Source organism: Apaloderma vittatum, unplaced genomic scaffold, assembly GCF_000703405.1.
Source record: "Apaloderma vittatum isolate BGI_N311 unplaced genomic scaffold, ASM70340v1 scaffold22102, whole genome shotgun sequence".
NCBI classification, from domain to species: Eukaryota; Metazoa; Chordata; class Aves; order Trogoniformes; family Trogonidae; genus Apaloderma; species Apaloderma vittatum.
Window position 1 is genome coordinate 17,338 of NW_009702228.1, and position 4,716 is coordinate 22,053.

Below are 4,716 nucleotides of genomic sequence, written 5' to 3' on the forward strand. Positions count from 1 at the left end.
GTTTCTCAATGTTAATCATTTTCTTTTGCTGTGCTAATGTGTGCATTGTAAATTTCTCTGTCATATCTTGACTTGCCCTTCCATTTCTGTGATTTCCTGTGCTCTGTAGCACCAGGCGGCAGGGCTAGTCCTGGCAGTCATAAAAAAAAAAAAAAAAGATACTGGATTCCCCCTTCTGGGAAAACTGCCAGATATATAGTACTTCAAAAGCTGAAATATATTCTAAGAACTTTGATCAACAGTCTTAAAACATTAGGCTAATTCTTCCTTCATTTTCAGTGCATGGGAAACCAAAAAGGTCAAATGTGACTTGAAATGCATGCCAATTAAGGTAGATGTGGAATGCCTGTGTACTTGAAAAAAGTCGTAAAGTCCAGCCTTTCACTGTTAACTATGAAATTTTTATAACTGGGCTTGCATTAGGAATACCGAGGCATTGTAGCATGTGTACTCTTAACAGCATTTCAAAAGTCAGTGTGTACAGCTGTATTCTTAGATCACATTTTCCAATTTGATAAAGGATTTTTTTCCACTCCTGAAGATGTCATGCTGCTCATGGATGAGTGATACGTTATGTAGCAGAAGAGCTTTCTTGTTTAATTTTTATTTAATCAGTCAATATGCTTCAAAGAACGTGTTTCGTCAGTAGAAAATAAGGTTGAAGAGTTTCATATAGCGCTACCAAATGGCTTTGTCCTGGTAGTGCCTTCCCTGTCTCAAAGTATCCAACACGTGCTGTTGATGTCCTACTGAATGGTGTTGCCTACTGCCCGTCCGGGGCTACGTTCTGTGATGTGCAAAATCACTTTCCATATGAAGGGTAGATGTATGTAAGAGACTGCTGTCTGAACAGAAAGTGCAATTTGATCAACCTGTAAGGGGGCAAAAAAAATTCTAAGTGTATGATGAAATATTACCTGGGCTTCAAAAGCTCATGGCAGCACCGAGGGTTTGGCGTAGCCCTTTTGGCTCGCATAGTTGACGTTTAAAGCTGTTCCGTTTGGACAGCAGGCTACCTTCCTCGTTGCTGTGCTTCTGCGACCTTCCCTAACGTTTCCTAGAAATATTTTTGTTAAATAGAGTCACACTACTTAATTTCACTGTAATCTTTGTTTTCATAGATGTTTTCTGGTGAGAGGTGATTGCTTTTTCGGAACGCCTTTTGTGGGTCTGCTCTGTGATGGTGTTTGTTGCTTTTAATTTCCGTCATGTTTTCTTTTATTCAAATTTAAATACTGCCTTTTTTTTTCCTGTTGCCTCATGAATGGAAGCTCAATGTGGACAAAATGGGAGGAATGCTTCTTTCTGGTGTGAGGGAGAAGCTCTCTTCTCTCTTAGATCTGTGTATGGCTACCGCTTTCTGCATTTCCGCACTGAGACAGTGTCTCTAAATGCTATACTTCTTGTTAAATAATGTAACTGAGGTCTGGACTTTCTTCTACTTTACCATTTTCTGCTCATTCTCATCTTGCATCTTCATTACTATGTGCCTTCCTCTCTGATCTTGCAAGCCACGTCCATTCTGCCCTTTCTCTTTTTTGTTTTACTGAATTGGATGGGTGATCTCTTAATGTGTATTTGATGGGTGGTTCCCCATGTTTGTCTCTGCCTTCAGGGGCTGACGTGGCTTAAAATTCTTCAGTTCTTCTCTCTTTAAGAGTTACTGGATCTCAGTCCGTTATTTGTTCCAAAAGGATTGCCAGGTTTGAGTTCTTATGAAGCTTTCCAACAAGAATGTTTATTTTCTGCTATTAAAATTTTATTTGGCTGAAATATGTGCAATATTGATAAATGTTATCCTCGTGTGTACAAAATGTATGTTCGTGGAACTAAATGTGAGCAGAAGCAAGTGGCAGTAAGATGCTGTGGGAGAAAGGACAAGCAGATGGTGACAGAAACCACTCTCTGAATTTGTAGTTGCTGCTGAGTCCACAGAACACGACAAAGTGGTGTTCTTGAGTTGGTTTTCGGTAGGATATGTAGCAGAATGAGAACTTTAATTTGCAATTTCTTTCTAGTAAATTAACCAGCAGAATACACGAAATAGGACCTTGGGTCTTTTCTCAGTTTACCCTTTGTGCTTTATCCTCCCATGCGTGGTTTGCCTGTTTGTAATTAGGGAAGTGGTATTTGTAATAATTTAGATTCTCTCTTTTTCCATGGAGCTATGTTTCTGAGATGCTGTTGATATATTACCTGAATAAAATCAGAATTAAAAAACAAATCTTCATTACTTTGCTTCCATTAATGACTAAACTATGCTTTGAGTCAAAGAAACATCTGGGAAGATCAACCAGTGATAAATTATGAACTTAGTAGTGTAAGTTTGAAGAGCTTCTAGGTAAGTTTTTTTAATATGTGTTAAATCGGAGGTCCAAACTGTACTGAAAGGCGATGCCTGAGGAAGCAGCAGTACCTCTCTGCTCCTGCCACCCTAGGTAAGCCTTGCAGCAGAACCATCAACAGACCCAGAGGTGCAGTTCATGTCCAAAGGGGAAGCAAGCAACTGCTAAATACTGGAATAAATGATCGCAGAAAGCCTTAAAGGGCAGAGAGTTGGCAAACATCTCAAGTCGGTGACTGTAAGGCTGTAAGAGTTCACTTTGTGAACTGTTTTTAAGTAAACTTAGCTACTAAAAACCTAAAATATTGTGCATAACTGCATATTACAACAAAATTCCAGCCTCATTACACTTCTGTCTTACATTGTTCCACCTTTCCTTACCTTTCATTCCAAAACTGGAGACCCCCATGTTAGAGATTCAGAGAATGAATCCTTTTATCTGCCACTTGCATTCATTATTCATTGTACGTTGCCAGTGGATTGCTACTTTAGGCCTGAATTAGAGATAATTAATCTTAGGAAAGCACTTATAATTTCACACTTTATGAAGCACTATTGTCTCAGCACAGCAGTGCTGTGGTGGCAAGATACTCCAATGCGTGTTGTTGCTACTCAGTATCATATCTCTTAATATTTACATGCATTCGAGTCTTTATTTTGCTTATTTGTCTGTAGGTTTGTGTTACAGCAGTTGTGCTGGTGTTCTGCTTTGGAAATACTTTTTGGCATTTCTATTTTGTACAGAATTTTAAACAGAAGTAGGTAAAACTGTGGTTTAAAGGGTCAGGTTAGAAAGACCCTTATCCTTTTCAATACTGCAAAAAGGAAAATTTGGGTAAGTGATGGACTTCAGAGCAAGAGGAATCAAGTAGATTCCCAGTTTGAGATGTTACTTTTGATAATGAGTGAAATTGGTAGCTGGTCTGCCTGGCAGTTAAATGTTTTTAAATCTCCTTGTTACACACATTGCTTACTAGAGGCTCTATTTGCCTGTATTTAAGAACTTTACTCAGGAAGTTGATTTCATGTATTGCAACCCTTATTTTGCACATTTGCCTAGAGAACAGTTCCTGCTCTGTGTCTTAGAATAGCTTAGAAACTATTCTAAAAATACAGATCTCTCCTGAAAGTTCTTACAACTGATATTTCTAGAATGCTGAAAGAGTAAACTGCTAATCTGTGCTCAAATGAAGGTACTGGACAAGAGATTCAGTGCAAAGTTACCAGAGATCCCTCAGTTGCACAGCAGACAGAGGGGAATATTTTGAAATAAATGTCAGTGTATGCTTGTCCTTCTCTTCTTCTTTTTTATGCTGTTGATGGCAGTAAAACTGAGAGCTAAAAATAGACTTTTTGAGTCACTTAGTGCTCTTACTAAGTGGAAAAAAAATTGCTAAGGGCTTTTAAGATCTTCTGTTAAGTCCCTTCAGCTGTGTTTGCCTAACTTTTCAGGAATTTCACTGTAGTTGCTAGCTAAGGTAAAGTGCTTACAGCGGTAATATTTTTTTATTATATTCTTCTTGAAAGCAGGCACATCATAAAAATGCATTTACTGTAATTTTTGCTTGTAATTGAGTTATCCACAGCAAAAGCGATTCCTTTATAGAAATGTTAACCTTACAGTCAGTAGAAATTGGAGAAAAATAATTAAACTTTTCAGTGAGAGAGTATTACATGGTGCGGTTTGTGCTGACTAGAGAAGCACACCTTCAGCTTGAATTACCCTGTGATCCTGACCTCCTAAGTGGAATCAAGTGTTAGAATTTGTTGTTAATCTAATTAATGCCCTAGCAGTCTAATCAAAACGCAGCAGTTTTTATTGTTAGCTAATTTTGGTGCTGCTAACACTGTGTAATTACTACTGCTTTCCAATAGCCAATGTATGGAGCAGCGTCAGCGTCCTGATCTCTGCTGGCAGGGGCTCTACCTGGGATTTGGCCGGGTGCTTTCAAGCACTCCGTTGCTGATGCTCTGTGTTGATCCAAAAGCTTTCAGACGTTCCTCGCTCTGGGGTTGTTAGACCCACGTATCTGCTATAATTTCCTTAAGACTGTGCGACTGCCCAGAACGGAGCTGAATCAAAAACCAAGTTGGGCATGAGTCATTTGACTGTAGTGATTTTCACAGAATTGTTGGAAAAGACCTCCGGGATCATCAAGCCCGGCCTATGACTTGACACCAGCACATCGTCCAGACCAGGGTGCTAAGTGCCACATCCAGCCTCTCCTTAATCACCTCCAGGGACGGTGACTGCACCACTTCCCTGGGCAGTGCATCCCAGTGCCTGAGCACCCTCTCTGTGAGGAAGGGTTTCCTGAGATCCAACCCAAACCTTCCCTCACACAGTTTCAGGCCGTGCCCTCTCGTCCTGT

At 39.8% G+C, this 4,716-nt stretch overlaps 1 protein-coding gene across 1 annotated transcript in view; it reads left to right on the forward strand.

Moving 5' to 3' along the window:
• The window catches only part of NEK7 (NIMA-related kinase 7), a gene marked incomplete at its 3' end in the record, with an annotated part of 48,181 nt that overhangs the window by 15,507 nt on the left and 27,958 nt on the right, over positions 1 to 4,716 (forward strand). The gene's annotated exons all lie outside the window — the stretch shown is intronic.